Raw genomic sequence first — 20,700 nt, forward strand, 5'->3', positions numbered from 1 at the left:
TGAGAAATGGGGACCACAGAGTCCACACTGCACACAGGTGATCCATGGGAATATGACCAAGCAGGACAAAGGGAAAGTTTGTTAACAGGCTTTTCTGTGTGCACCAGCGTGATATTTATTGTGAATGTTTGCTTTATTGAACTGTAATTTATGTGTTAAATCACAGAGATGCGTGTTTCCTGCTTTCTTACTTTTCCCATCAGACCACTTCCTCAGCACAACTTAAAGCTGACCTCTCTAAGCCTTGCGACAATGAAGACACACAGACATTCAATAAATACGTATTTTTGTTTTTTTCCTTAAAAGGATTTTTGTATCTTTTCTTCTTTCCCCATTGCTTATGACAAAATTCTTTTAATGTTTCATATTAAATATTAATGGATTCAGGTTCCATTTAAATATTATAACATACGCTATCCTTTCTTCCCACCTAGATTCATGTCTGGAACCAGGACAAGTGCATGGAGCAGCTATTTGAGCACCAGGAAAGGAAATGGTACGTAGCAGTTTGGGATGGCCCCAGCAGATGGCATACAACAGAGTCAGTGTGAGACTCCTGGATTTCCTCAGTGTCCCCTGGCTGGTTTCCTGACAGCCTGAAACTTGAAGGGGCACAAACCTGAAAGCAAAAAGAAGACCAGAGAGCCCTCTTGTTATGGATTGTAGATAGGGAAGGATATTATTTGACTCAAAGTGAAGGCTCAGTCCCCTGCACAAGCAGGTTGTTCACCCCTGGGTTCTCATCTCTCTTACACCAGCGCCCCTCCCTGGGTTCACACCGATGTCCTATGGATGGAGATGGGGCTTCCTGCACCAGGTCACTCCACAGCCCCTGTATCCTGAAGGGGTGCAGACCAGCACTGTCCATTCACAATACGTTGTGAGCCTCATGGAAATCTCACTGTCTCGTCATCGCATTAGAAATACAAAGAGAAGAGAATGAATTAAATAATATACTTTATTTGGTTAACATAACAAAAATAGTATCACCTTCATATGTAATTAAGTACAATTATTTGAGACATCTTATATATACTTGGCATGACTACTGTTATTATGTTTTGAAGAATCTGTGGAGATTGTGTGGTTGATGGAGATGTAAATGGGTTTCCTGTTGACAAGCGTGGGCTGCTGTGGCTTTTTAAGTGTCCACTTTGATAGGCTGAAGGAGGGATGGAAAGAATGATTTTTTGCCCAGGGTGTGGAGGGTGGAGGTGAGCAGTGTCCATCCTGCAGCTCACCCTGTGGGTACATCTGTGGTCCCTGCATGGGGTGAGGCTGCTCCCCCTGCCCCAGGTTTCTGTGCGGGGAGATCTGACTCCAACTCTCCCTCAGAACCCAGAGCACCTGGCAAGTCAGGCTCCCTTTTCATCCATACAAATGCAAGAAACACTCAGATCTCACTGGGCATGTGGATACTCACAATGCTAATTTAGGAATAAACGGGTGCTTTCCAGTGTACAGTGGCCTCCTGAGGTCCTGCATGGCCCATGCTGGGGATGGCTGGTGATCTTAATTTGGGTTCCCTGGAAACAGACTCTGACATGAAGAATTGCATGCACAGAGGATGTGAAAGGAGGTAAGGGAGGCAACACCGGGTAGGAGACCCCGACCCTCATTGAGGTCTCAGTCTTTCCCACAGGGAGCTGTGGAGCTAGGAGGAATTTCAGGTCCTCCTATATTGAGGCAGAGGGTTGAGATGTTGGCCTCAGGCAGTCATGAAACCTAACCTCGCTGAGGAAGGGCATAACCCGGAGGAGGCAGTTTTCTGCTCTGAGCCACGCTTCCCAGTGAAGACACAGCTCTCAGCTGCCACAAGCTCCCAGCAGTGCTGGGTGGGTGAGCTCAGAAGAAAGAATCTGGGCAGATCCCACAGTGTCCACTCCACTGGTTTTTCAGTAGAGAATGATGTGAACCTGAGCTCATCTCTGGGGACTGATCCAGGATATTCAGGCCAAGGACTGGCTTGTCATAACCTGTGGAAATCCAGAGACCAGCTGAGGGATGTCTGCCTCAGTCTGATCATTCAACCAGACCCCATTTCTCTAAGTCACAGCTAAGTCCCCAAACCCTAGTACATCCTGGTCACCTAATTCCTCAATCCACTCTTGATACCTCCTCTGTAGAGTCTGCCTGGAGGGCTGGAGGAACTCAGATCCAACGGTCCCAGAGCCAGGTGAACTGGGGCAGACCTGCTCATGAATTTGTCCGCAGACTTCCTGGCTTGAGGAAATGTCCCATCCTGGTCATTTAATCTGAATGATGGATTGTGTCATAAGGACACTTGTCACCTACTTCAGTGAGAATAGTTGAGTCATTTAAGGAACCCCTCACCCCCAGGACATCTGGTCTCATTTCACCCATAGTGTTGATCCTTCTAGTCCGTCCCCATCCCCACAGTGGACCAGCCATTGCCAGCCTCAGCTCTGCCATTGTTTATTTATTTTCCCATCAATATTTTATGTAAAATGGTAAAAAGCACCAGGGTTCTCTATCTAGTGTGGTTTTCTGGTGACTTTTACAAGTTTACATGAAATATTGATGGGAAATCCAACTGTAAGCCCCATGGTTTCTGTGAGCATCCCACGGACACAGCCTTTGCATAGGGTGTGGGCTCCGTAGGGTGGGTGATCCCTGATCCCTGCAATGAGATATATCCTGTCACTGAGCCAAAGACCACCTGGTGGCCAGAACCGTGGCTTGAGGCAGGTGAGAATTCCCTTCCCTGTGGAGAGCGTCTCCTCAAGGAGGCTGGGGATGTCCCGTCCAGGAACCAGGGTCCTGAAGGCCCCACCCCACCCACTTGAGACTTCCCTGAGCACAGGAGCCGCCCCCTCAATCAGAGTATGCCTGGAGCTGGAAGGAAAGGCAGAGGGAGAAGGGACAGGGGAGCCTGTGGAAGTGCCCAGGACTGAGGACTCAGCTCCTCAGAATGTTGCTGAACAGAGAGGGACAAGACCCTGAGAGGGGCAGGAGGCTCAGGCAGCAATACTAGGTGAAGGGCTCGGGTCCTGGAAACCCTTTTTCCTCACACTGTGCCCTCCTCCTAGAGCACGTCGACCTCGGGGCGTCTCCTAGGGAATCCTAGCCCTGTGGGAGCTGCTCAGGCTGACACCAGGGCCCAGGCACCTCCAGCTGCATTTCCTAGGTGAGGCCCTCACTGTTCCCCGTCTCCTGTCATTTGGGAGATGCTGCGTGAATGCAGCACTCTGGACGGGTTTACTGCAGCCCGAGGGGATAGGATGCACTTTACTGGGCTTCTAGACCCAGGACTGATCCTCAAACGCCCCTTTTTTTTTTTTTTTTTTTTTTTTTTTTTTTGAGACGGAGTCTCGCTCTGTTGCCCAGGCTGGAGTGCAGTGGGGCGATCTCGGCTCACTGCAAGCTCCGCCTCCCGGGTTCCCGCCATTCTCCTGGCTCAGTCTCCAGAGTAGCTGGGACTACAGGCGCCCACAACCGCGCCCGGCTAATTTTTTTTTTTTTGTATGTTCAGTAGAGACAGGGTTTCACCGTGGTCTCGATCTGCTGACCTTGTGATCGCCCGCCTCGGCCTCCCAAAGTGCTGGGATTACAGGCGTGAGCCACCGCACCGGGCTCAAACACCTCTTGAATCTTCAGGACTGGCCTCCCTCTTAGGCTCCTCCTGGGCAGCCCCAGACTAACTTCTGGTTGCAGCTCTGCTGCCCCCTGCTGGTGAAGAAGATGGAACCCAGGAATTTCCCTCCTCCAGGTGACCACAAAACACCTGACACCTGGGAGACTGAAAACTATGGAGTCCAGCCTCAGTCTGTGCTGTGTGTGAACCCCTCAGGCTCAGCACAGAGAGGTGGCATATATGGTTGCAGGGAGGTGGGGCAGGTGCATTTCTGGTAACTGAGTCTCAGGTTGAAATGCTCTTCTCTGTTCCATGGTTTTTGATCACAGAATGGAGAGTGCAGGATAAACTGTAGCTCTTCTGTGAAAAACCTAAGTCCAGTGAAATGCGGTTCTCCCCACATGGACTCCTGTTTCCCATGTATACTGAACACAAGATTGATTTTCCCACCACAATAAGAACGGCTGCACTGTAACTGGAGCACCTGATGTTTCTGTCACTAAACCTCGGTTGTGTGCTTGAACCATCATCACCTTCATTGTCATGGTATTTTTTCTATTAATCATAAGACTAAGAAGATTAAGGTAGAAAATTGTGACCATAAGTAGGTGGGAGCTTTCTGTGTTCAATCCACACACGAGAAACTCTATAGCATTCCCTACAACTGTGGTTTAATCAGCATGGTTTGATTTTTCCTTATAAACTTAAATATTTATCAAAAGTTAACATTTCAGTGATTAAAACTGATACCTTTCTTCCATGAGATTTTGATCAGTTTTACATGTTTGATGTGAAACTGTGCTTCTTATTGCTAGAAGGCCTTTTCCTCCCTGCAGGAATAATCAAAATGACTTTTAATCCACATTAGGCCCCTGTTGGATCGCAGGCCCCAAGTGGATTCCTAGGCCCCAGGTGCACATCAGGCGCAGGTGTACAAGCAGGCCCTGGGTGGACTTACCTGTGTACAGGTAAGGAGCTGACCTGGGGGGAGGGTGAGCAGTAAGCAGCCCAGGGCGTTCTGAGTAGATCTTACGGAAGGAAGGAGACGAAGATACGGAACCTTTAAGAAGTGAGCTCACTTCCTTGGTGACAGACCCCTTTGGAACTTAGAACTCTGGTAACCAGGCACCCACATCCTAGGGACAGCCCCGCAGCCAGCTCCCTTGGTGGGAGACGCTCAGGAGAGCAAGATGTTCTCATGCTGCATCCCCACATCTCGAGGCTCCTGCTTCAGGAGGGCCCAGAGCGAGAGCCTTTCCCAGGATGCAGACGCAGGCTCCTCCCTCACCCCAGGCACCTCTGACCGAAGGTGCTGTGAGTGGGAATGTGTTACAGTTGACTGCTCAGCTAGAAGGCATTTAAGGTCATCCTAAATTAAAGCATGGCTTTGGGATGAAGGCATCAGGCAGTCATTGCCCTTGAACCACATTCTGAAGGAGGCACATCTTTGCATGAGGCCGTTCTTTGCACTCAATGGCATTTTTCGGAGGGGAAGAGCTGTATGAAGCCAGGGATGCCAAGGCATGCCACAGTGCTCACTAGGAAACTTTCCTGTTCAGAACGTGAGATGCATGGAGCTGGGGCTTGAGGGTCTCAGTTAAACATGAGCAGTTCAGACCAATAATCCAGGGCATTTGGGCCACAGGGTCCAGGCATTGTGTTAGATCCAGTCACCACACAAGAGGAACTCCAGGGACCATGGCCAACCAACAGCTGTGTGTCTCCCTCTTATTGTCCTTCCACTTAGATCATCTTCAGCTAAGACACCCTCAGTCCAAACAACAGCAGAACAGAGTGGTCCTTAGAGCCTCAAATCCTATACTGACCCAACTTCTGCAGAGCCTGCCTAGAGGGTTGCAGGGAAGGGCAGCCTGGAGGTCTCAGATCCAGGTGAACTGGGTCAGTTCTGCTTATGACTTTGTTCACAATCCTGCTGGGGCTGGAGAGAGAGGGTGACACAGATAGTGAAGGGGTTTCTGTCTCACTTCCCCATCTGTCTGTGTCACCGTGGGATGGTTACCACTGCTGTCCCAGGAGTTACAGTAATAGTCAGCCTCATCTTCCACCTGAGCCCCAGTGATGGTCAAGGAACCTGTGTTTCCTGACCAGGAGACAGAGAATCGGCCTGGGATCCCTGAGGGCCGGTAGTTGTTACCATAGACGACCAGCACAGGGACCTGGCCTGGCTTCTGCTGGTACCAGCTTGCATAATAGGTTTTGAGGCTGTCTCCTTGGCAGGTCATCGTGACTGTATGTCCCAAGGCCACAGACAATGCAGGCTCCTGAGTCAGCTCAGAGGAAACCACGGAACCTGCAAGAGAGGACAGGAGGGGTATTTGAGGATGAGGCTCTCATTTCCAGAGCCCCACACCCTCCATCACTTTCTGTGCTGAGCTAAAGCTCAGGGCTAGGCCGATCTCTGGTTCTGTAGGGGCTGAGCACGGGGAGGCAGCACCTGTGCAGAGAGTGAGGAGGATGAGCAGGGGAGGGGTCCAGGCCATGGTGGAGATGACCCAGAGTTCTGCTCCTGAGCCCACAGGTGGGGAGAAACCTCCAGGCCTCTTTTATCATGGGAAGGGGAATCTCTTCATGCAAATTTACTTCCTTTATTCTTATGTCATTATTAAGTGGCTCTGGTGAGCAGTGGATGCAAATCTGCTCTGCATTCCCTAAAACATTTGTCCTAATTCTGTCTGGGCCCTGAGTCTGATGGCCTTCTCTGAGTAATTTCTCAAGATCAGAAGAAGGGTCAAGTATGTGTTAAGATTTACCCAATACAAGGGGCCTTAAAGGAAGCAACAGTCATGCCCTTTGCATTTGAGCATTACCAGGGGCTTGGACTCATTAGGGGCCTCAGACTAAACCTCACAGTGCCCCCTGATGCCCACAGTGTGAATGTCATTTTCTGTATGTCACTAGATCACTGGGGAGGGCTGCCTATGAGCCCATAATTCATGCCAGATGCATTGGTGAGAGTTTTACAAGTGTTACCTCAAGAAGACTTTTATAATATGGAATAGGATGATGGGGAGCCTTATGCTCCAAACCTATCTTTATTAGTAAATCAATATTAGGAGGTTAAATATTTTTCCCAAGTCCTCCAGACAGTAGTGAGTGGAGTCAAGATTCCACCCAGGAGATGCACCTCAGAGTGTGACCTTCCAGGCCCTCCCTGCCCCGCCTCCTGCACCCTGCTCCATCTCCTCCTTCTCCCGCATCCACGGTCTTTGAGGTCCCTCTTGTTTTTACTTGCTAAACTTCCCACAAGAAGATACAAAAGAGCTAGTGATCTAAATGGCAGAAAGATATTTTCTCACAGTTGTGAAGCTGGAAAATCCACGATAAAGGTGTTGGTGGGTTTGATTTCCCCTGAGGCCTCTCTCTTTGACTTGCAGGTCGCTACCTCTTTGCTGTGTCCACACGTGGTCTTTCCTCTGCACGCTCATCTCTGGTGTCTCATTTCTGTGTGTGCAAATTTTTACTTTCTAGGATGACATCCGTCAGATTGGATAAGAATCCACCCTAATTTCTTCATTTTCACTTAATCACCTCTTTAAAGATGCTGTGTGCAACTTCGGTCACACACACACTGCATTATAGCTTCAATGCATGAATTTGGGAGAACATAATTCAGCCAATAACCCCCCCATCCTATGGACTCCAAAAAACTGTCTTCCTGTTATACTAAAGTTCTCACAAAACTCAGAGCAAATGGATGAAGATGAAAGTCATGAGCTTGTGACACGGGGCTGTCTTAAGCAGAGACAAGATCCAACCAAATAGATGGTACAAGTATGTTCTTATCCAAAGAAAGACCTCAGGCCACTGTACGAGGTGAAATACAGTGTCCCTCACAAAGAGGTCTCCACCTAGAACATAGGCTGGTGCAATTTTCAGACTTCAAATAACCCTAGAAACCAGGGAACATTAAACCACATCCTGTGGGACATCCCCGGCCTGCCATGTTTTTTAAATATCCCCACAACTGATACCAGTTTTCATATTTTTAAATGGTTACATTGCAGATGGTGCTATCAGAACCTACATATTATCCCCAACGTTGTCTCCTGTGTGGCAAAGACTAAAATACTTCTTATCTAGACATTTAAGAAAAAGTTTACCAAATTCTAAAAAGTAATGAGCCCAGAAATATTTGAGTAAATGCTGAATCTCAAGCAAAATAGGAGAAATACAAAATATAAGTGCAACAAGATAACTTTTTATATCTCACAGTTTGGCAAAAATTTGCACTTTCACCAATGTACTCCAATCGATATTTAGGGCTGGCATTGTAAACTGGTAGAACCCCTCTGGAGGGGAAAGTGAAAACAGTGGGTAAAAGTTAGAAAGGTACATCCTTTTGACCCAACAATTCCACTTCTGGAAATTTATCCTACGTTCATATGCACACAGGAGCTCAAAGGAGTCTGCACAGGATGCTCGCTGCAGTGTGATTTGTAAGATCGAAATCATGGTGATAAGCATTAGAGGTTGCCTGGCTAAAATCCTGCTGTGGAATACTCTACAGCCTTAGAATACTTGGGCAGTGCTCTATGCCTCGGATGTCCCGGGAAAGAACAAGAAATGGTGCATGTAGGGGATGGTCTTTGACAAGGGGGACCAGGACAAAAGCCTTTCACTTCATTCTCTCCTTTTCCTCTGAGCTTTTCCACATCAGCCAAACAGGGTAGGGACAGTAAAAGCCCCTCAGGCAGGGCCTGGACACCTGTTCTGGTCTCTGAATGCAGCCTGGCCTGACAACTTGGCTGCAACTTCATGACCAACCCAGAGCCAGAACCACAAAACTAAGCGACTGTCACTTCCAGGTGCACCGAAGTGACAAGATCACAAACACATGTTCTTTTACTATGCTCCCTACTAGGGAGCAATTTTTACGCAACAATAGGCAATAAATACAATTTGATTTTTGAAATACATTTTCTTGTGGATATTTCAAGTACACAACATATTGATATAGGATACACGTAGAATAAAATGGTTACTTTGTTTTTCATAAAATCCATTTAATCAAAGTTTATGAAGCCTAAACTATATATAATCATGGCTATGTTTACCAATTGATTAAAGAAATTTAAATATTGGATGCAACTAATGTCTGAATATTTATTAAATTAATTATCTCCTTAAGTAGATTAATAAAGATTTCAGCTACAAAAGTATTGATGTCCATGGAGATCACAAATGCTGGATGTCAATGAGGACGAAGGAATGGACTCAGTTTAACTCTTCCCTGTGGAGCCATTTTGGAAGCTCCCATCCTATAGGGAGACCATCCACTTTTGGGGAGTTTCCAGGACAGGGCCTCAGCGATGTGCGACAGGGGAATTTTGAGGGAGCACTGAGCCTGTCCCTCAAAATCTCCCCAGTTCACCGACCTGAGATATTGAGGAAAAGAGGAGGAGCAAAAATAAGAAAAACATGGCCAGGTACAGTGGCTCACGTGTATATTCCCAGCACTTTTGGAGGCCGAGGTGGGTGGATCACTTGAGATCAGGAGGTCAAGACCACCCTGGTCAACATGGTGAAAATCCCATCTCTACTACATACACAAAAGTTAGCCAGGCGAGGTGGTGGGCACCTGTAATCCCAGCTACTCAGGAGGCTGAGGCAGGGAGAATTGCTTCGACCTGAGAGGCTGAGGTTTTAGTGAGCCGAGATTGTGCCACTTCATACATCATGGGTCTGAGAAATGCCTCATCCGTTATTTTGGGGCCAACAGCAGAAAGGCTCTGCTGCAGGTGCAGGCAGGGGTGTGAGTGTCCTGCTATTGGGCCAGAGAAACTAGCAGACTCTACCATAATAGAGGAACTGGACATAGGAACTGAAATCTTGTGCTTAAGGCAAAGGTTCAGAGGTGAATCCTACTGTAGACCCATGGGATTTAGCAACAAGTCTATGTCATGTGCAGTTGCGAATTATTTCTCTTTTGAAAACAACCTCTGAGAAGCTGCTGGGCTTCTCAGCAGTGCCAGGTGGGTCACAAGGAAGAGGGGATCTGGGCAGACTTCACAGTGTCCCCTCCTCTGGTTTGCTCTGTTGGGAATCACAGGCTGCCACACAGCCTCAGGCCCAGGACCTCAGCAGGGCTGGGCAGCAGTTCTGGGGCCTGATCCAGACAGTTGATCTCAGGAGTTACCCTGTCCCAACCATAGGACCATGCAGGGGCAGGACAGTGGACAGAGGTTGCCTCTGTCTGTGTTTCCACCCAGGCCCTCATTCTCTAACTCACACAACAGCCCCAAGTCACCAGATGATTCTGGTCCTTCCAGGCCATGTCTCTGCCTGATGTATGCTCTGTAGAGACGCCTGGAGGGGGCTGGAGGGAAGGGCAGCCTGAAAGGCTCAGATCCGGGTGAACTGGGCCAGATTCACTCATGGCTTTATCCACAGACCTCCCGGGGCTGGAGTAAGAGGGTGGCAGAGGCTGGGAGGGTGTTTTGGTCTCACTTCCCCATCTGCCTGTGTCACTGCGGCGTATTTACTACTAATGTCCCACACCTGACAGTAATAGTCAGCCTCATCCCCGGCCTGGACCCCGCTGATGGTCAGGGTGGCGGTGTTCCCTGAGTTAGAGCCAGAGAATCGCTCAGGGATCCCTGAGGGCCGCTTGCTATCACTATAGATGACCAGCACAGGGGCCTGCGCTGGCTTCTGCTGGAACCACTGCACATATTTACTTCCAATGCTGTCTCCCCGACAGGTGATCCTGGCCATCTGTCCTGGGGACACGGACACCGAGGGTGGCTGAGTCAGCTCATAGGAGGCCGCAGAGCCTGCAAAGGAAAAGTAAGAAAAAAAGTAGAGGTTAACTTGCAGGTAAAAGACCCTTTTCATGAAATCCCTGCCCTCCTGATGTGGACAAGTTCCAGAGAGTCTGTGAACCCTCAGGGTATCCCCTGCAATCAGCCCCAGTCCCAGTGGCCCATGGACTTTCCTGTTGCATGGAGCCTTTGAACTGAAAACCCACTACTCTCTCCTGGCAGGTGCAGCCGCTCAGGCTCTCACAAGCCTTTGAGCGGAGTGTGCGGGGAGTTCAGCCCCACAAGCCCCCACCCTGCAGCAGGGTCATGAGCATCCTGCCCACCACAGGCAGGGCCCCGCTGAGCTCAGAGTCAGGGCCACGCTGGACCCGGAGCCCTGGAGTTGGGCAAGTTGGTGAGACTCTGGGGGCAGCACCTGTGCAGTGAGCAAGGAGGCTGAGGAGGAGAAGGGTCCAGGCCATGGCTGAGGCACCGCCAAGGCTGCTTTCCGAGGCCAGGCTGGGCAGGTTCTTCCCAGGCCTCTCTTGTACCTTTGCTGAAGAGAACAGCCCATGATGCAAATCAGCAGAGTCAGGGGCTGCTGCTGGAGGAGATCTGTGGTTTCCAGTGAAGGGCTCAACCCAAAAGGAAACAGAGAGAGGAGGTGTGGCCCCTGCTTACTCACCCCCTCAGCCCGTGCGATTTTCCTTCACCCACTGGTCTCATGGTCTGGGCTCACATCTTTACCCAGATTGTGCCCAGCCTCGCTGCTTGGCTGGGTTGGTCACGGAAAAGCTCAGAGCTGAGTTTCTCTGTATTCTCTAGGGGATACAAAGTTCTTCCTACGGGATAGTGCTTGGCCTTGTTCAAGAGGATGCCAGAGTCACAGTGGTGATGGGGGAATTACCTGGAGTCCACAGTCCCCTCCTCCCTTCCATCCTGGCTCAGGAGGGAGGTGGTTAGCTTTTGTCTGTGTCTCTAGAAATGTCCTGGTCATAAATATGTTATGCCAGATGTGAGATGTCTGGTATAGGCCTAAATCCATGTTGAAGACACATGCAGAGCCCAATGCAGGACCCTCTTCATTCCCACTCTACAGGGGCCAGCAGAAGCCTTGGACAGGTCCAGGCCTCACCCCAGGGCACAGCTCCTCAGTGCTAGGGGAGAATGAAATTGCTTGGTTGCCAAGTGCACACGGAGTGTTGCAAGATCCATGGGATGTGATAAGTTTCTACCTTGACTGTGAGTTCTAGTGTCAGGTCATAGGTGCTGTGCCTCGGTATCACCAGGGTGCTGTCAGGACCAGGGACAGATCAGGAGGGGAAGGAGATGTTGGCTTCATGAGAAAATGAGAACGGACTGCAAACTCCAAGACCCGGGCAGGGAATGTTTATTATAACGAAGTTGTCTTCATTTGCTGGGAAAATGTATCAATGGATAAAAACTGAAATCAAGGAAAGGTTAATGAGCAAGTATTTTGTGCCTCATAAGGAAATCAAAAGCTGTAATTTGGGGGTTTCACCAGGACAGACTGGGAACAGTGGACATGGAGGAGTGGCCAGGGAAGGAGAAGTCCCTATGTCTGCAGGACAGGAGCTCCCAGAGCAAAGGGCAGAGAGGGGGGATATGTTTGACTACAGAATGGGATGGCATGTGTGACCGGGAGATGGGGGCCGGGCTATGGGAAGAGGCAAAGTGACTGAATCTGTCAGAAAAATAGGCGCCATCTCCAAGAGTCAGATCTGAGAACCAGGAAATCAGAATTTAAACATCGGTGTCAAGGACAAGTACTCTAAGAAAAGAAGAACCTCTTTCCCTCCAGGTCTCAGGTCACGGTCACTGACCCTCCCTGCATGGCAGCATCTCCCTGATGCCCAGGCCCACCCCATCCCCAGGAATTTCTGCCAGGTTGCTCTCTGCTGCCCCCTGGTGGCCTCTCTACGCTGGCTGCTGGAGGCTCAGGGGCCTCCTGGGTCCAGGTGTAGATTCAGAATCTGCTGCTCAGTTCCCTAGTTCCTTCATTCATGGATTGCTGACCTCAAGGAAGAAATTCCTTTTCTCCGTGTGGCCCCTTCCTGCCTCAGGACCTGGCACAAGGCACTCAGATTCCTGATGGAAATACAAACACTCACATGTGGAGGAGGAGGTGACAGGGCCCTCCAGACTCCTGGATTTCCTCAGTGTCCCCTGCCTGGGATCCAGACAGCATGAAACTTGAAGGGGCACAAACTTGCAAACAAAAAGAAGACCAGAAAGCCCTCTTGTTCAGGATTGAAGATAGGAAAGGAAATTATTTGACTCAAAGTGAAGGTTGAATCTCCTGTACAAGCAGGTATTCTTATCTCTTTCATACCAGCACCTCTCCCTGGGTTCACACCAATGTCATAGGGATGGAGATGGGGCTTCCTGCACCAGGTCACTCCACAGCCCCTGTAACCTGAAGGGGTGCAGACCAGCACTGTCCATTCACAATATGTTGTGAGCCTCATGGGAAACCGAATGTCTAGTCATCGCATTAGAAATACAAAGAGAAGAAGAAAATGAGTTAAATAATTTACTTTATTTACCTAGCATATCAAAAATAGTATCACTTTCATATGTAATCTAAGTACAATTATTTAGGAGACATTTTCTATACTTTGCATGGCTACTGTTATTATGTTTTGAAGAATCTGTGGAGATTGTGTGGTTGATGGAGATGTGAATGGGTTTCCTGTTGACAAGCGTGGGCTGTGGTGGCTTTTTAAGTGTCAGCTTTGATAGGCTGAAGGAGGGGTGAAAAGAATGATTTTTTGCCCAGGGTGTGGAGGGTGGAGGTGGGCAGTGTCCATCCTGCAGCTCCCCCTGTGGGTGCATCTGTGGTCCCTGCATGGGGTGAGGCTGCTCCTCCTGTCCCGGGTTTCTCTGCGGGAGGATCTGACTCCAACTCTCCCTCAGAACCCAGAGCACCTGGTGAGTCAGGCTCCCTTTTCATCCATACAAATGCAAGAAACACTCAGAGCTCATTGGACATGGAGTACTCACAATGCTAATTTAGGAATAAACGGGTGCTTTCCAGTGTACAGTGGCCTCCTGAGGTCCTGCATGGCCCATGTTGGGGATGGCTGGTGATCTTAATTTGGGTTCCCTGGAAACAGACTCTGAGATGGGGAACTGCATGCACAGAGGATGTGAAAGGAGGTAAGGGAGGCAACACCGGGCAGGAGACCCCGACCCTCATTGAGGTCTCAGTCTTTCCCACAGGGAGCTGTGGAGCTAGGAGGAATTTCAGGTCCTCCTATATTGAGGCAGAGTCTTGAGATCTTGGTCTCAGGCAGTCATGAAACCTAACCTCGCTGAGGAAGAGCATAAACCCAGAGGAGGCAATTTTCTGCTCTGTGTGGCACTTCCCAGTGAAGGCACAGCTCTCAGCTGCCACAGGCTCTCAAAAGTGCTGGGTGGGTGAGATCAGAAAAAAGAATCCGGGCAGATCCCACAGTGTCCACTCCACTGGATTTTCTGTAGAGAATGACATGAGCCTGAGCTGGGCAGTTCTGGGGACTGATCCAGGATATTCAGGCCAAGGACTGGCTTGTCATGACCTGTGGAAATCCAGAGACCAGCTGAAGGATGTCCACCTCGGTCTGATGATTCAACCAGACCCCATTTCCCTAAGTCACAGCTGAGTCCCCAAACCCCAATACATCCTGGTCAGCTAAGTTCTAAATCCACTCTTGATGCCCCCTCTTCAAAGTCTGCCTGGAGGGCTGGAGGAACTCAGATCCAATGGTCTCAGAGCCAGGTGAACTGGGGCAGACCTGCTCATGAATTTGTCCACAGTCTTCCTGGTTGGAGGAAATTTCCCATCCTGGTCATTTCCTCTAAATGATGGATTGTGTCATTAGGACACTTGTCACCTACTTCAGTGAGAATAGTTGAGTCATTTAAGGAACCCCTCACCCATGTGGAGTCATCAGGACATCTGGTCTCATTTCACCCATGGTGTTGATCCTTCTAGTCCGTCCCCATCCCCACAGTACACCAGCCATTGCCATCTTCAGCTCTGCCATTGTTTATTTATTTTCCCATCAATATTTTATGTAAAATGGTAAAAAGCACCAGGGTTCTCTATCTAGTGTGGTTTTCTGGTGACTTTTACAAGTTTACATGAAATATTGATGGGAAATCCAACTGTAAGCCCCATGGTCTCTGTGAGCATCCCAGGGACACAGCCTTTGCACAGGGTGTGGTCTCCGTAGGGTGGTTGTCCCTGATCCCTGCAATGAGATATATCCTGTCACTGAGCCAAAGACAACCTGGTGGCCAGAGCTGTGGCCTGAGGCAGGTGAGAATTCCCTCCCCTGTGGAGATCATCTCCTCAAGGAGGCTGCAGATGTCCCATCCAGGAACCAGGGTCCTGAGTGCGCCACCCCACCCACCTGAGACTCCCCTGAGCACAGGAGCCGCCCCCTGAGTCAGAGTCGGCCTGGAACTGGAAGGAAAGGCAGAGGGAGAAGGGGTGGGGGAGCCTGTGGAAGTGCCCAGGACTGAGGGCTCAGCTTCTCAGAATGTTGCTGAACACAGAGGGACAAGACACTGAGAGGGGCAGGAGGCTCAGGCAGCCATACTAGGTGAAGGGCTCAGGCCCTGGGAAACCCTTTTTCTTCACACCATGCCCTCCTCCTAGAGCACCTTGACCTCGGGGCATCTCCCAGGGAATACCAGCCCTTTAGGAGCTGCCCAGGCTGCCACTAGGGCCCAGGCACCTCCAGCTGCATTTCCCAGGTGAGGCCCTCACTGTACCCCGTCTCCTGTCATTTGAGTGACGCCGCGGGAATGCAGCACTCAGGACGGGTTTACTGCAGCCCGAGGGGATAGGATGCACTTTACTGGGCTTCCAGACCCAGGACTGATCCTCAAACACCTGTTGAGCCTTCAGGGCTGGTCTCCCTCTTAGACTCCTCCTGGGCAGCCCCAGACTAACTTCTGGTTGCAGCTCTGCTGCCCCCTGCTGGTGAAGAAGATGGAACCCAGAAGCTTCCCTCCTCCAGGTGACCACAAAACACCTGACACCTGGGAGGCTGAAAAGTATGGAGTCCAGCCTCAGTCTGTGCCATATGTGAACCCTTCTGGCTCAGCACAGAGAGGTGGCATATATGGTTGCAGGGAGGTGGGGCAGGTGCCTTTCTGGTAACTGAGTCTCGGGTTGAAATGCTCTTCTCTGTACCATGGTTTTTGATCACAGAATGGAGAGTGCAGGATAAACTGCAGCTCTTCTGTGAAAAACCTAAGTCCAGTGAAATGCGGTTCTCCCCACATGTACTCCTGTTTCCCATGTATACTGAACACAAGATTGATTTTCCCACCACAATAAGAACAGCTGCACTGTAACTGGAGCACCTGATGTTTCTGTCGCTAAACTTCGGTTGTGTGCTTCAGCCATCATCACAATCATTGTCATGGTATTTTTTCTATTAATGGTAAGATTAAGAAGATTAAGGTAGAAAATTATGACCATAAGTAGGTGGGCGCTTTCTGTGTTCAGTCCACAAACGAGAAACTCTATAGCATTCCCTACAACTGTGGTTTAATCAGCATGGTTTGATTTTTCCTTATAAACTTAAATATTTATCAAAAGTTAACATTTCAGTGATTAAAATTCATAGTTTTCTTCCATAAGATTTTGATCATTTTTACATATTTGATATGAAACTGTGCTTCTTATTGCTAGAAGGTCTTTTCTTCCCTGTAGGAATAATCAAAATGACTTTTAATCCACATTAGGCCCCTGTTGGATCGCAGGCCCCAAGTGGATTCCTAGGCCCCAGGTGCACATCAGGAACAGGTGTACAAGCAGGCCCTGGGTGGACTTACCTGTGTACAGGTAAGGAGCTGACCTGGGTGGAGGGTGAGCAGCCAGCAGCCCAGGCGATTCCGAGTAGGTCTCATGGAACGAAGGAGCCAAGGGTACGGAACCTTAAAGAAGTGAGTTCATTTCCTTGGTAACAGACCTAACAGAACTTAGAACTCTGGTAACCAGGCACCCACATCCTAGGGACAGCCCCACAGCCTGCTCCCTTGGTGGGAGACGCTCAGGAGAGCATGATGTTCTCATGCTGCATCCCCACATCTCGAGGTTCGTGCTTCAGGAGGGCCCAGAGTGAGAGCCTTTTCCCACGATGCTGATGCAGGCTCATCCCTCACCCAGGTGCCTCTTGCTGAAGGCGCCCCCGGGTACCACAGGGCAGCCCAGAGCAGGCCCCACCCAGGCCAGGCCTCACCTGTGATCCCATTGGGGCCGTATCTGGGCATTGTGCTTGTCCAACTGGAGCCTCTGCTCTTCCTCGAGGCACAAGCATATGGTGAGGTGGCCTATAGTGTCAGAGACTTTGCGGCGGGGGGCGGGGAGCGCGGTGTTTTCCCTATAGACTCAGAGACGTGGCAGGGGTAGTGTTTTTGGAATGCAGTTCCTTAAATTCAGCGAGGTTGATTCTGTGTGTGGAAATTCCATTGGAAAGTGACTGACATTGGTGACTCTTTCTTCTTTTTCAACTCCTGCTCAATGTACAGCAATACAGGACCTTCCAGCACCATCTGATGAGCCAGTGCCAGCACTAGGGGAAGAGTCCCCATCAGGGACAGAACTGGAGCTAGTGGCAGCTTCAGAGCCCTCCTGCCCCGGCCCTGGTCTTGCCCAGCTCTAGCCTATTAAGCAGCTGCCTGACCTCATGGCACCTGCTGTAGCTATAGGCTTCAGCCCTGGAGCTGAAAGTGTGGCTGGAGCAAGAGGTAGAAGAGAGGAGGGGGCCAGCATGGCCCCAGCCAGGAGCTCCCACGCTGCTGTCAGTCCTGGGCACAGTGGGAGACATGGAGGCATAGACCTGGGTATGTGGCCTGAGCTCCTCTGCCTCACTGGAGAGAGGCTTCTCTCATTTGGCAGAGCTGCAGCCCAGCAGCTGGAGCGCCTCCTGCTGCTGGGATTGTTTGTCTGCCTGCATGAGGCGCTGGAGGGCAGGAAAAGAAGCCTGCCAGGAGGGGTTCCAGCAGCTACTCCTGCTCCCAGAGGCGGCTTCTTCCTCCAGGCATGAAGGTCTGTGCTCAGCTGGGCGTCTGTGATGTTTCCCTTGAGGCGCTGCCCAGGACGCACTCTACTTGACAGGTGGGTATGGGTTAGGAGGCCAGGGGCATCTCCAAAGGGTATAGAAACTGAAGCTTTGAAACTCAGCGCTTGTGCCCCAAAGTCACCATCCCATGCCACCACTTGCCCAGAATTTATTCATAGTGTTAAATTAAAATTTCTACAATGATATTTGAATAAATTTTGACTTTTTGAAATTTGATGTCGTCTTTAACCCCCTGATGTCAGACGGTGTTTTTGAAGTTATGCTGAAATCTCTGTTAGTTGTGTCTCTTTGCTCTGGTTGTTTATGTGATGGAATTACCATCTAATCAACTGTTATTGGAAACTTTTCAGGCATGGCTTTTAGGAGATCTTGACCTACTTTAGCTTGTTTTTACTCTCTGGTTTATTGTGGAAAGAGTGATCACATAGGTCCATTTCTCCAGCAGATCAATTGCCTCTTGCCATCAAAGATTTGGCATCAGTGATTCCAGAAAGTATGTGTACAAGTTGTTATGTTGGTACTTTAGCTAATCTGGGTGCCAACATAGAACGTCATAGACTAGGTAGCAGGGAAACAAATTTATTTCTCATGGTTCTGGAGATGGTAAGAACCAAGGTCAAATGGTCAGCAGGTTTCATGTCTGTTGAGGGCTTGTTTCCCGGTTCATAGGCTGTCATCTTTGTGCTGTGTCATCACATGACCAAAGGGGTGAGGGAGCTCTCAGCAGTCCCTGTGATAGGAACACTGTTCGCATTCATAGTCTCAGCTTTCATGACCTAATCACCTTCCAAGGCCCCACCTCCAAATCCCATCACATAGGGAATTAGATTTTAACACATGAATTTGAGGGGACCGTAAGATTTGGTCTATAGCATCAGGTCACCCTGAGCCCTTTGCACACACAGGAAATCTCTAATCTTCTACACGTATTTGTAGGTCCCCTCTGGGTTTAGAGAAATCTTTAATTGCAGCTCTTGATTCCACTGGGTCCAAGCTTAAATTCTACATTTGTCCGCATAACTTGTTCATGGGACAGAGGGAACTTTAGTGGCAACTGACCATTTGGAGCTTTAGGAGAATCGATGGAGGAGGGCTTGGATGTGGATGAAGAGAAGTGGAGGAAGGAGAGGACGATCGTGCAGATGGAGAGAGAGCAGAAAGTGAAAGGGGAAAGGACCTCTGGATAACAAGAGGGCAACTCAGGTCATCTAGATAACTGGTCAACTAGAGGGCACGAAGGTTAATTTTCCTTGGATTCTAAACTCGGATCCCATATTACATCAGCATCACCTGAGGAGCACATTTTTCAGTGCATATTCCTCAGTTCTGGACATTTTGATTTCATAAATCTGGAGTTATGCCAATTTATCTGTACTTATCATAATAATTTTGGATAATTCCAATGAAATTAGACAATAAAGCAGAGGTTGGCAACTGCTGGTTTGGGATGCATATCTGGAAGACATTTGATTATATAAAATAATCACAGAAAACTGAGGAGGAATCGTTTATTTAAAAATGCTAGCATATAATTCAACTCTTCCTATGTGTGTAGTTTGACCACATATTTGGTCTCTACGATACCAAGATTGTAAATGTGCAGAAAGTCTTTTAAAAATCAAGTAGACAGAAGAAAGCAGTTGCAGAGAAAAGACAACTGACAATTGTCTGGTAAGAAGAGAACAGAAAAGAAGGGGAAGGAAGTAGCATATTTTCGTACATTATTTGATGGCATCTAAATTATAAGCTCAAATGGTGTTTGTAAGAAAGTCAATAATACAAGTCGTCAGAGTGTAGAGGGTGTAGTGCCAACACTGATTTGCTGGGATAGAGAAGTGTACTCTGTCTTGATGCGTAATGCTAACCAGGTTCAAAAGAAAGAGTCATTCTTTAAGAAGTGTGAGTTGTATTGCTGCTGAATTACTTTATCTCATGCCTAGTTCAAAATAAAAGGGCTATAAAGTGCTTAGGTTGAACATAAAGTCCTCTGCTATCGGTAACATCTTCAGGAGTCGTATTAGAGGAGGGACAGGTGGCAGTGCTGGAGTGGATGACTCTTTGTATTAAACCAAATAGTATGGTACACATTTTATTAAGAAATCTGTTAAAATGAAGTAAAACTCAGGTTCATGTTCCCAATAGGCACACTATTTGCTATAGCAGCAAGAGCAAAAGGCCTAAGTACCAGAAATGTACATTAATTACAAACATTTTCATATTAAAAAAACAATGTGAACATCTATATATGACAGTAACTCCTGTGCCCAAAATAGTTTTAACTGAGATTGAAATAATTTTTCTATATAACATGCTATCACTGTATTCTGAGATGATACATTATTTGTGTATGGACACTATAAATATTAACTTATTTAAGTTATTCATTATTTATTCAAAAAATGATTCTGTGGGATCTACAAAATGTTGGTTATGGCACTGGATGTAGAAGTAAGACAAAATATCATTTTTTTAGTTTATGATTAAAAATAAAAATATATGTTAGGTAGAGGTTGTACTACTAAAAATAGGCAGAGACTGACTTGCTAATAAAACATTCAGGAAACCAAGTGTGATAATTTTTAATAATAATATTTTAATACAAGTCTCTTGCTTTTTCTCATGGAAATACATTACAATGTGGAATTTCTGGTGTCTGGCATCTGAATGTTTAAGTATAGCAGGTGTGGTGAGTTTTCCAAAGACATTTTACCAGCTTACTTACTCATCGGTAACTCAATAAGATATTACGTGGAACCACATCCTCTCCAGCAGCCTCTAGTGTCAATCTTTGTAAAGTGTGTCCATTAAATGGGTGCGGGTTTTGCAGGTGATTATTCTGTTATTGAAAGATAATAGGATACCCACCTTTAAAAAGCGAAGCATGCAGAGGTGCATGTTTAGAGTGCGCCCTGACCCCGGAATTAAAACTAATCCAATTTGTGCCTCCACTGTTCAATAAAAAATTTCCTTAAGAATCCAGAGATCAGGCATTCCTTTGGGAATTCACTCCAATATGGTTTCTCACCTACTCACCGCAAGAAAATTGCTGTTATCAAAGCATAAACGGTATCCGTGTTGTGAAATGATGAATTGAAGCATAATTCCTCAGCCTTTGTCTTAATTTATTTATCAGTAGCATTGAACGCAGTCGATCTCTCCCTCTTTTTTTCAAAACTTTCTTTGAGAGAATTCCAGAACACTTAACCTACTTTCCTCTTGACATTTTTGATAATTACCCCTA

At 48.2% G+C, this 20,700-nt stretch overlaps 1 gene segment (V, D, J or C); it reads right to left on the reverse strand.

Moving 5' to 3' along the window:
- The window catches only part of LOC119618181 (immunoglobulin lambda-1 light chain-like), a 384,505-nt gene that overhangs the window by 338,932 nt on the left and 24,873 nt on the right, over positions 1–20,700 (reverse strand).

This window comes from Chlorocebus sabaeus, chromosome 19 (assembly GCF_047675955.1).
Source record: "Chlorocebus sabaeus isolate Y175 chromosome 19, mChlSab1.0.hap1, whole genome shotgun sequence".
Taxonomy (NCBI): domain Eukaryota; kingdom Metazoa; phylum Chordata; class Mammalia; order Primates; family Cercopithecidae; genus Chlorocebus; species Chlorocebus sabaeus.